Source organism: Notothenia rossii, assembly GCF_949606895.1.
Source record: "Notothenia rossii genome assembly, chromosome: 5".
NCBI lineage: Eukaryota > Metazoa > Chordata > Actinopteri > Perciformes > Nototheniidae > Notothenia > Notothenia rossii.
In genome coordinates, this window is record NC_136903.1 from 3,899,239 (window position 1) to 3,912,080 (window position 12,842).

A 12,842-nucleotide genomic window follows, 5' to 3' on the forward strand; every position below is an offset into this window, starting at 1 on the left:
AGCCCTTTTACTGTAAATTCCTAGAAAGCTGAACCACAGGTTACTTGTATCTGCAACCCCAATACTCCACTCTTAAACTGTATGCTCCAAATGTTCCATTCACAACACAAAATATGTCATAAAACACTTGTTTGCGATGAAACTGGGTCATGTGGATCCAATCTAACTAAAGTAGTGATCTTTCCAGAGTATACAGGAAGAGAATATACTCAAAGGGTTCACATTTGGTTGAGATTTCCTACAAAATGTAATGCTGTATATGCTTCTGTGTTTTTACGACTCAAATAAAAGAGATAACTGAAATTGTTACCACTCATAAATGTCTAAATAGCAAAAGTGTGCAGGGTGGTTTGCACTGTTCTAAATCCCTTCTTTGTAGAAGTTGCACGTTTTCTTTGTGTTAGCATTATTGTTTCTCCAGTCCAAAGACATGCAAGTTATGTTAACCCTTTCATGCATGAATTATGAAAGCCTCAGTCAGGACTTTTTTACCAAGTGTTATTATTGCTCTTGGGGCATTTTTTTTAATCTAGTTTTTTCAAAGAGATATTTATATGTCCACTCAGGTGGACAGTATGCGTTCAGGGTTTGAACTGAAGAGATGTACATTTTGAAAAAATGATAAATAAAGATGTGCAAACTTAAAATTACATTATAATAACATAAGTATATTGATTTACGGCCCAAAAAGATATTGCAGATGAAGTATTTTCAAGAATAACCAGGGCCAGGGGCCAACTTGAGGCCCCACGCACAGTTATTTGATGAGTGGAGCCTCGCAGCGGCGAAATCGTGCCGCGCCACCCTAATTGCGGCACATAAGCGCATAGGTGCAACTCAGATGAGGCCCCCCTCCGCAAGGTGTGGCCCCCTCCACAAGGTGAGGCCCCACAGTCTGCATGATCTGCCTGTAGGGAGGGACGGCCCTGGGTACAGCAGCAGCAGTACCAGTATTAATTGTAGTTGAAATATAGCCAGTGATGCATGACGTCCTCTGCAGTGGACAGGTGGTTAATCATGATGTCCTGCAAACATAAAATCAATACTTTGATCATTTATGAATTATATGATTCCTTAGTTGTTACTTGATGTCACCACATTTTTTATACCTGCAGGGGACGCTTTCCATAAAAGGATTGGCAAGATATAGATGGGTGACTTGGTCCATGTGGCTTTCTGTCGTCCATCTTGGTTTAGAGACATGTATCATGCACTTACACTGACTTTCCACTGAGGGGCAGTGTATGGGATGATGCATTAGGGTCCTATGTAGTGGCTGATGGTGCAACTATGCAAAAAAAAACAATGCATATGCAAGAAAACACCTTTTGAATAGCTGTCCACTGTAGTGACCTCTATGCATGAAAGGGTTCATAGTTACCCTAAATTGGCATTTTTGGGATCATTTATTTTTACATTGAATTGTCTGGTGAAAAGCTAACGAGAGAGAAAGTGATTTTGAGTTCATTTTTCCCAGCAGGAGGACACCATACACATTAATGTTCTGCAGAAACCTCAGTAAACAATCAATAAATCAACCAAATCCAACAAGACAGTTGGGTCGGTTTAGACATTGTTTAGTTTGGGATAATGACTGTAATGAGGCTGACATCACAGCCTGCTGAGTGGATCTGTTTTTGGGTGGCGATGGTTCAGTCGGTTAAATGAGTCATTGAGCTGTGGCGAGACGGGTCACATGACCAAACAGTTCAACAATAATGCTGTTTGTCCCACGGGAAAGGGAGTGCAAAACAACCATTTTGGGTGATGAGAGGAAGATGAGAGGAAGAGGAGGAAGAGGTTCACCGATCACCAAAAAACTGTCAAAGCAGAGTTAACCGAGGATTACAGAGAGTGTTGCAGTCAGCTGTTTATAAATCATCGTCTTTGCCAACTCGACTTTAACAGCAGCTTTAGAGTTTCATTTCTGCTGATGCAGGAGGATCAGGAGGCTGCATTAATGTTTGTTTTATTTGTTTAGATATTTAGTTTTAACTAAAGAGATTTACAGCTCAGCAGTGCCTGAACTAACCGATATATTCAGGCAAAGGGACAGCTTTGAGAGCTGCGGTTAGGAAATGGTTAGCTTAGCCCTTGTTTTGGAGGTTCAAGGCTTTTTACAAAACCACTTTAAATGATCGGAACATTTTTGTAAATGTTATAGGATCTTTGCTTACACAAGTCGGGGGACGTGGTACAAGCTTTTGTCGTTATAACCTTTGCAGCTACACAGACACCATCTTTGATATACATGTATTACTTTAAGCCTACCTTTCCTGCCTGATCCTGAATGATTCTGCCATGCTTGAACCAGGAACCGTCTGGTCATCTCTGGAGGGGTAAAGCCACTTCTCCAATCTGGTAAAAAAGCAAAGTAGAGAGGTATTCGCTGTGGAACTACTATGGACTCCTGAACTCATTCTCTGTACTTTAACAACAACAAATAGTTTAGCTTGTTTGTTTCACTTCAAATATAGGACTACCTTATGTTTCCCCATTTTCGTTGTATCCTTGTATCCTTAGCTAACACAAGGCTTTTCATGTACTGATGGAATCAAAACTGTGGAAATGTAAATGATACTGACTTTGTTTGGATATCGTGCCATGCATTTTTCTTGGCTGAGATTAGATCATTGCCAGCAAGCTGTATTATTGCAACAACAAAAACTAACGACAGTAGGCTACTTTAAACACTCGCTACATTTGTCCACCTTGAAATACTTTTCTACTCCAACAAGCAAAAGGATGTCGTAACTGTGCTGCTCTGAGAATCACCTTCTGATGAACCTTTGCCGGGCACAATTAAGCAACTCTTAGTGGTTTCCAGCTCCTCAGAAGAAGGACTGTCGAACCGCCAAACCCTCCACCCAGAGAAATGAAATTGTCCGGTTCACTCAGGAGGGATATTTATTCTCTTCTGGGTTTGTTGTTTTTGAAATACTGACAAATAATCGCACACAGAGCTCCTTCCTTCCTCAAAAACATCTCAAACCTTCAGTTTTTTGATTTATTCCCTTCCCGGCAGTCCTTGGTCTCGGTTCTGTCCCATGAATTATCCTATCCTATCCGTTTGGTGGTACTACAGTTTAATAATCCATCTGACAAGTTCCTGAACGGACATTTTGATGCCTGGATTCAGGGTTTCTCCACATGTTGCCATCTTTTTGTGGACAAAGAAATTCTTAAATTGGTAAAAAGAGAGGATCTGAAAGGAGATAAGAGAACACCATTGATTCACATCCATTTGATCTTTTGAAAACCAGCAACACAGTCTTCCCATACCCACCGAAGTTTCTCAACATCTCTTGGATACATTCATCGTTACCAGAGGGTGAACCCCGTGTCCTTCGCTGTCTTTTGCTTTATAACAATGATTGAACACATTCATGTTTCCCAGAGGTTGAACCCTAAGAAATGTAATGATCCCATTCCCCACGCATTTTGCCTTTTTAAATAATACAACTTAAGGTTTCGACTTACCGTCTGACATATCTCAATATATAACGGAGGGATTATTATTTAAAAAGCCAAAATGCGTTGGGATCACTACATTTCTTCGGGTTCAACCTCTGGGAAACATGAATGTGTGTACAGGGAATTATAGGCGGTTCATCCTCTGGTATGAATTCTTGCCTCAATCCCTCCGTTACATGTTGAGATGTCAAAACTCATTGTTCCCAGAGGATGACTCCTAAAGACTTTTAATCCCCTTGAGGTTGAAGTTCATGGTTTTGAGGGAAACTATTGGAACTATCGGACATTCATTTTCCCAGAGGTTGAACCCTAACAACTTTGGCATTATTACTTTTAAAACACCACAACTAAAAGTTTTGAATTGAGGTTCAAATGAATGTTTTTGAGTGAAATGCCTTGCCAGCTACTGGATGGAATGGATGAGATTTTGTGGACATGTAAGATGCCCACAGGGTGAATTAAACATACATGTATTATAAATAAACAATTCATGTAAACATCTCAAAATAGAAATAAAACAGCATTAAAAAAAAGTTGAAAATATACATGTTGAAATACCAATTTACGGTACACAAAATACTTTGGTGGTTTCTTAACTTTTCACATCGACTCTCGGTGGATTTGGAGGCGTGTGGTGCAGTGGGTTGTGCGTTGGTGTTCGGATCAGGTGTCGGAGGATAGAGAGCATTTGCGGAGCGCTTCGAAGCAGATGTGAGACTTTATTGATAAAATGGACTTGACATCTTGTCTTAGGGGTTTTCAACAGGCTTATATTTTGACCTTTGAGAGGGGCTCTAGGAAAGTCAGAGGATCACTAGAGTCATTAAGACCCCTCCCTCCTGGACAGTGAACCAGATTTCACAGCCTTCACATTAGCTCTGCGTGAGTGAACGTGAATTTGGCAGAGCTGGAGCTGACTCAGCGGAGCAGCTCTGGTGCTGTAATTATCGTATTATGATGATTGACAGGCGAGGAAGTAAACAGCATCTAAAATCCACAGCCCTCTTAGTTTCCTGTCGGGTCTTTTTCTTCTTCTTCTTCTTGTTAATTGTAATCTATTAGTTTTTTCCATCTCTTTGCAAAATGTGTGTTAAAACAAACGTTAATAAAATGTGTTTTCAAAATATTCTTCTTCCAAACAGAAACCTGAGAATGTGAAAACTGAGTTGTTGTCAATGAACATTAAATCAGAAAATAATATGACATGTTAAAGTCAACTGTTTTGACACAACCACATTTCAAGAGTTCAAATATCGTATATCCAATTTATAGAATAAACTCCTGAGGTTCATCATTCAATATGTGTTAAACATACAGAAACCAAACACCTGTAATTAAGCGGCCCACAGACATCCGTTAGCTCCTGTGCTTTAGCTAATAACCATAATCAGCTTTATTTCACTGTCAGCAGTCGCTCGTCTGCACGAGAGCTGGGAAACCTTCAACCTAAGTTTCGTGTTTTCCTTTAAACTGACAGAGACGGATCAGTCGGAGGACATTTCCACTCTCAGAAATCAAAACATCTGCAAATTACAGCACAGAACCGTCAATTATATTTTTGCATTTTGCAGCCTGTTTAAAGGACGAGTCTGGCATTATTTTTCCTCACGTTGACTTTTCTTTCATTGTCAACACACCCAGGAAAAGACCAAAATGTGAAATGTGAAAGTTGGTTTCAAAGTCTGTCGCTCCATTGACTCAGATGCAAATCCCAAAACGGCTCATTAACATATTGTTTTATTTTATATAATAATAATGGTTTACATTTTTTTATTAGAGTGCTTTTACAGGTGCTCAAAGCGCTTTACAAATACACATTACACATATTAGACATGTAAGAGTCATTACTGTGGACATTACCCACAGGAGGACAACGACACAACGGCCTGACGCAGTGGCGGCCGAGGCGGGAACTGGAGTTCAACCAACGCCCCTTGATCTGATGACCAACGCTCTAACCACTGCGCCAAAAGCGCCCCTATATATAAGGCATATTCAATTATATACAGCTGGTCAGACTTTAGTAAATAATACTCAAACAGAAGAAGTAGTGCATTTTCTTTGGGACTATTTCCATTTCCAGCGGTGGATTAATTTCAGTGGCGAGCCGTGACTTTTATACATAGGCCCTCTGACATTTTCTCTACCACCATTGCTATTAGCTAGTTGGTATTCCTCCAGTGTTCATAGTTCAGGTTGTTTTTATACAGAGCCGAATCATCCAGTTAGATTTCCTCCTCTTCATAACAAACAACATTGGTGATAAATCCTGTAAAAACACATAATTCAGAAGTTTCAGGTTAGAGTTTCTTCAATGCAGTCGCTAGCATTTGCTATTTTGTTTTATTTATAAATGTATTTGACAGGGACAGTGCACATTGATTGACATTTCTGTAAATGTGCCAGAGTTAGCCAACAGGCTATTTTTTGTCTGTAGTCCCTGCTAAGCTTGTTTCTCCGATAATTTAAGATATAGACACAAATCCTTCATCCTGTTACATGATATATAAAAAACAACCAACATTTAAAACATTTATTGTAAAAATCTGTTTTAAAACTGGATAAAATGACAGCTTCTGGCAGACAATGCTGACACATGCTTAAAGTGGGATACGCCGCCATTACAAGACCAAAAGAAACCCTGATTAAATGATGGATTAAAAGTTTGAAAATGGTTGGAAACATTTGGTTTAATGTCATGTATAGAACTCAACACACGAGATAACAAAAGGATAAATAGTTTTTAGACATTTTACAGCAGGAATATATCACACGTTAGACCTTTAAATGTCGGCAGGTTTATCAGCTGTTCGTCTCTCCGCTGCTCCATCAGTTCAATCTGCTGATTACAGGCCGGCAGAGGAAGCAGGTAAACATTTACCACTTCTGTACACAAACAATTAACGACGTCCAAACACTGACGGCTGACGATCCAGATGGATGTGTCATTATATGGAAAAAAAACCACTTTGGCTCCACTTCCACTTCATCACTTAGCATAATTTCCTCCTGGGTTTCACAAATGAAAGTAGAGAGGAGATGATCTGAGGAACGAGACAGGATCCAACAACGTTTACAGTTACACTCATGTGGTTTCAGAGATAAACATTTAAATGAGTCAGTGGTTCATGCTAATTTCCCACTGAGATCATGATGTTCCTCAGCAGATGGATTTTGATTTAGTGTTTGAAATACCACTTTAAATAGCAGTGACATTAAATCACTGCTGGGTCCCTTTTAGACAGCAGGAAGACACGGATGAACATTTTCAATAATAATGGAAATCCAAGAGACTTACAGGAAGCTATCTGAAACAGATCTGCACGATGTTCTTCTGTTTGATTGTTGTTTTTAACGATAAAACGTGAATTCATAAAAAAAGATGACATCATTCTGGATACAAAAGGGATTTACTTATTCGCAGGAGCTAACTTTACTTTGTCTTTCGGTAACCAGAAGAGTTTTCTAGGCTGTGTTCATTGCAAACTCTGGTGATCATATTTAGAAAAAAGAGCAATGCTTGTAACTTTCACTCAAAACCACAAATATCTGTCATGGTGGCGCAAGTCGAACTTTGTTGGATTAATCCTCCGGGAACCACCGTGTGTTTGGAGTTTCATGGCTATGACTTAAATGCTGAGATGTTTAGACTTAACCTGTTCAACCCGGAGGCCCCCACAAAACTGTGGCTCAGGGCTTCTTAATATTTAAAAACCTATTAATGTGTCATACCCACTTAACGGGAAGAAACTCAGCTAACTGACGATACGAACCATTTTTACCGAAACAAAACACAAATCTCACAAGAAGGGTCTAAATGAGCCCCGAGTGAAAAAATGCTAACACACTTAGCACAGAACTCTAGGTATAAATACCCTTATTACATATTGGATCTGCACAAACAAGATATTAGCTAGCAAGCTGAGATTCCACAGATTCTAGGGGTATACGTATCATCACTGAGTGATCAGAACTCGCGACAGAGGAAGCAAACACAGGCATCACAACACAGAGCTTTACGGAGCAAAAACGGGACATTGTTTTACCTATGCTGTTGTTCTGGTCAAAAGACGTGTTCAATGGCATCAAAACGATAAAAACGCTGCTGAAGGTTAATCCATAGGTCAATCCAATGTGTCTGAAATGATTACTGATAATCCATCTTCAAATTTATGTCAATAACGGAGCTTTCATATATAGTTGCTATGAGAGTGTATGACTCTCACAGCTTCCGGTTCCGGGACATTCTGGCTACGCATCACTCATTCACCAATGGGTAATGTTTAGATGGATTTTAGGAACTTCCCTCTCGATTCCATTGGCTGTAGCGGTTAAAAAGAGGTGTCAATCATCAAAATCGACCAATGGGTTCCAGAGATATGGAAAATCCACCCAAATGACCCCAGAAGTGTTTTTTTTTAAAATCTCTCTAAAAAGGTCAAAGGTCACTTGTTTTGCATCAATGTTGATACAGGGTACTTATCATATGTTTGGATTCCTAAAGCTTTTAGTCTAGCATCCCATCATCCAAGGGTGGTTTTCTTTAAGTAATGTTTTCTTTTGGATGGACACTATCATTTACTGTACATGTTTTTACTATGTTCAATTTGAATTTACTTTAAAATAAAAAACATCTATATTGATTCTAAATCTTCTACATCCAACTCACAGGTTTATCATTACTTTGAGAAAAAAGATTATTAATGTAACCCTTTTAGAAGTGAAGATATGGTCATTTGTTCTGGGAATGTCATTTTTGAGCCTGAGACCTGAAAAACAGGCTCAGGGCTAAACAGGTTAAGTGGTGGAGTGTCTATGACGGGCCAGAAATGCTGTTAGATTGTCAGCTAATAGAAATTAAAAAGCAGAACAAATATAATTATTGATGATTGATTTGCCGCATAAGTTACCATTACAATTTAGAATCAGAATACCTTTATTCGTCCCACAGAATGGACATTTACATTTGTTATAGCAGAAAAGAGCAAAAGACAGCTTAATATTAACTAAATATCGTGTTGTGAACCAAAGGGGGTCAGAGGTAATTTGCCTGCTGGTGGAGAAAAAGTCAAAGGGTCAACAAGGCTTTCATTCTGTTGACATAATAAGAGTAACAGAAGATGTTTTTGAATGAAATCCATTAAAATAAGACTAAACTTGAGACATGTGGGAGAAGAAGTTCAAATATCTGAAAGAGTTTACGAAACAAAAGCCTAAATCTCTTGCAGGTCTTTCACAGTTGTGTAAGAAGAGAGTTGCGTCTCCTCCAGTGAAACCACCAACACGGCCACCGCCGTCCAGAGGCCTGGCGTCAGACTGTTGATTTTGAGTGCAGTGGACCCCTCAGATCCCGATCCTACATCAACACAACAACGCTCCAAAGCTCCTGGAGGCTCGTAAAATGCAGAGTTAGGTCGGTGGGCGAAGATGGCATCAGAAACAATAATACGAGCGCAGGGGGAAACTGGCAACCCTTTGGATAAAGCACACAGTCTGAGAGAAGCCACAGGACTGAGAGAGAGGTGATCATTGAAAACTCATAATAATAATAATAATAATAATCCTTATATTTATTATAGCACTTTATCAATGACTCAAAGCGCTTTACAAATACACATCATACATACATGTAATGGTCACCTATTGTGGACAATACCCACAGGAGCAAGTTCAGGTGAAGTGTCTTGCCCAAGGACACAACGGCTTTACAGACGCAGCGGCGGCGGGTTTCGCCCCCTTGATCAATGCACTGCGCCACACCGCCCATCTTCACACCTTCAAGTCATTGAGGTGCTTTTACAAGTACACATTGATATTATACATGTACTGTGGACAATACCCACAGGAGCAAACTCGGGTGAAGTGTCTTGCCCAAGGACACAACGGCCTGAAGCAGTGGGGCGGGAGCAGGTTTCAAACTGGAGTTCCTCAACACCCCCTTGATCTGATGATCAAACGCACAGACCACTGCGCCACCCGTCCCATCTGCAGACAAAGCTCAAGTTACTGAAGGCCAAAGGTCAGAGAGAGAGAGATTATGTCCATTTCCTTCTGTGTGATGGTCTGATGAAGAGGATCAGAGACGTAGAGGATGTTGGTTTAAACAGGAAATGATGATTCTGCTTCACTGTGAGCTTCGGTACTCTGAAGAAGAGATATCACTTTGATCTAAAGCGGAGTTTCACAGTGAGAGAGTGGAGGAAATGTATCTGCTGCTTCTCAGTCCTGAACTCAGTACTGACAAACAGTTTAAAGAGGACATATTCTACTCATTTTCAGGTACATATTTGTATTTGTTTCCTCTACTGTAGCTTCTCAAAGTGTGGTCCGCGGACAACTGGTGTCCTGTGAGCGCCCCCTAGTGGTCCGTGAGTATATTGGTAACATTTCAGATTTTAAATAAATAAATGTGTTTAAGTTTTCCGCAGTCTCGCGGGAATATCTCCGCGATGGAGCGAGCTTAAGTTTCACTTTCGATATCATGATATAGCCCAGTGCAACACCTTCATCACACAAGTTGCCACTTGTTTGTACCATTTTCATGCGATTTATAATCTGTTCTAGAAAAACGATGTGTTTTGAGATATTTGTGGAGTTAGCTGGTCCGCGAGTGTTTTTTTATTGGTTAAGTGGTCCTTGGTCTGAAAGAAGTTTGAGAAACACTGCTCTACTGTGACAGTTCTCTGTGCTTTAATGACAAACTTATAGGACACACTACAGGAAAGGGAAAAAAACAAAAATGGTAAATAGAGTGATTTTTCATTGCGTCTACAAACCACCCATTGTGCTTCACAACACATGTCAACATTGCATTATTGAACATTCACTCACTGATGTTGCATTCAAGGCTTCAATCTGTTCATCAGGAGCAGTTTGGGGTTCAGTTTCTTACACAACGATTCTTCAACACACTGAAGCAAACAAAGCTAACTGAGACTAAGTTCAACTAAACTGGAAAACACTCAACTAAACTGAAACAAAAGATGACAGGATGGAAAGAGAACCAGCGATCCCACAGTAGATACGCTGGAAGGATGATGACCCCCATCTGCAGCGACCACACCAACCAGGTTTTCCGTCCTTTTAGGAACAAATTACATTTCTGTCGACCTCCCTCCTGCAGGAGCGCATTACACAGATACAAATCTGGCCATCTTCCCCTGAAACCTCCACATTATGCATCACGTATCGAACGCAGAGCGACTCTGAACCATCGCTTCCTCCCCGAGCAACTCGATGCCTCATTACAGCCATTAGAGCCAGACGGTTCCATAACACAGTCCACATGCTGGAGAGGAGCTCTTATCCTCGGAGGTGGAAAACCATCCGCCGTCAGGATCACACTCCAGGCCAGAGGAATCCAAAAACACCCCCAACACCCCCATCACCACCACCCCCACCCCCATCACCACCACCCCCATCACCACCACCCCCACCCCCATTACCACCACCACCACCCACTGTGGGAATGTGGTTTCCCACACGCACACTCTGTAGGTGGGTTTTCCTGTGAGTCTGCATTTATTTGAACATTGGAATGTGTGTGTGTGTGTGTGTGTGTGTGTGTGTGTGTGTGTGTGTGTGTGTGTGTGTGTGCGTGTGTGTGTGTCTGTATTTGTGTGTGTGTGTGTGTGTGTGTCTGTGTGTGTCTGTGTGTGCGTGTGTGTGTGTGTGTGTGTGTGTGTGTGTGTGTGAGTGTGTGTGTTGTGTGTGTGTGTCTGTGTGTGTGTCTTTATTTGTGTGTGTGTGTGTCTCTGTGTGTGTGTGTGTGTGTGTGTGTGTGTGTGTGTGTGTGTGTGTGTGTGTGTGTGTGTGTGTGTGTGTGTGTGTGTGTGTGTGTGTGTGTGTGTCTGTGTGTGTGTGTGTGTGTGTGTGTGTGTGTGTGTGTGTGTGTGTGTGTGTGTGTGTGTGTGTGTGTGTGTGTGTGTGTGTGTGTGTGTGTGTGTGTGTGAAAGTAATCAGATCTATGACTTAAGTAAAAGTAGTAATATTACATTGAAAGTCTTTGTACTTACTGTAAGTACAAAGAGTAGACGTTGGTATTATTCAGAATACTGTTATATAATTAAATGAGTATTCTTGTTGCATTAATCTGTTCATCACTTTAATGCTGCAGCTTGTAAATGACTTTGTTTCTGCTATAACACGTTTCCTGAAGTTGGTGAAGATGTTGCTTCATTTGGAGGGGTGTTGAAACATTTGTGTTTTTATATTTGCAGCGTTTTTCAAACTGCAGCACGTTTCTCATGATGCAAATGTTTTGGGCCGTCGTAACAAGTTTGAGCCTGATGGCCACAGTAACTAAAAACCGTAAGTCTAAAATGTGAGGCAATTAAAACTGCATCTGCCTCAAAAATGTAATGGACTATTGAAGTACATGTGGCATAAATTGGAAACACTCAAGTATGGAAAATAGTAAGTATAGGCTGCCATACTGGAGTAAACGTATCTGCTTCAAAAGCTTCTCTAACACAGGCTGAATACTCACAGCTCTGATGTTGCCTTTATATAATAAATGAATCATTAAACAAAATGTCTACATGGTTTAAAACACCATTTCTAAATCCTTTGATGCAACAGTTAAGAAAGCGATGTCATTGAGTTGACACAAGTCACATTATGACATCCATCAGTGCATCAGATAAAACAAAACAAGAGCTCCATGTTGTTGTCTCATTTCTTGCCAAACCAACGTTTAGCTTCCTGATCATTAGTCTAATGTACCGGCTGAGTAATGTTTGTAGTTGTGGCTCTCTTGGTGGAAAACAGGCTTTAGGCTCATTTTCCTTGGATTAGAAATGTGCATTTTCCCCAAACTCCAAACACAGCTCTGTTCAAAGCGACAGCATTCTTGTAAAGCGTATCTGAACTAATGCTGCCTCTATGAAACGCAGATCACAACACTGCTCCTCACATTTCACTTCACCCTGACGATGAAACATCCATGTGTGTGTTTTTTTGTTTCACACACACACACACACACCCCCACACACACACACCCCCACACACACACACACACACACACACACACACACACACACACACACACCCCCCACACACACACACACACCCACACACACACAGACACACACACACACACACACACACACACACACACAGACAGACAGACAGACAGACAGACAGACAGACAGACAGACAGACAGACAGACAGACAGACAGACAGACAGACAGACAGACAGACAGACAGACAGACACACACACACACACACACACACACACACACACACACACACACAAATACACACACACACACACACACACACACACACACACACACACACACACACACACACACACACACACACAAACACACACACTTTTCCAGCAAGAACAACATCAAAAGATAG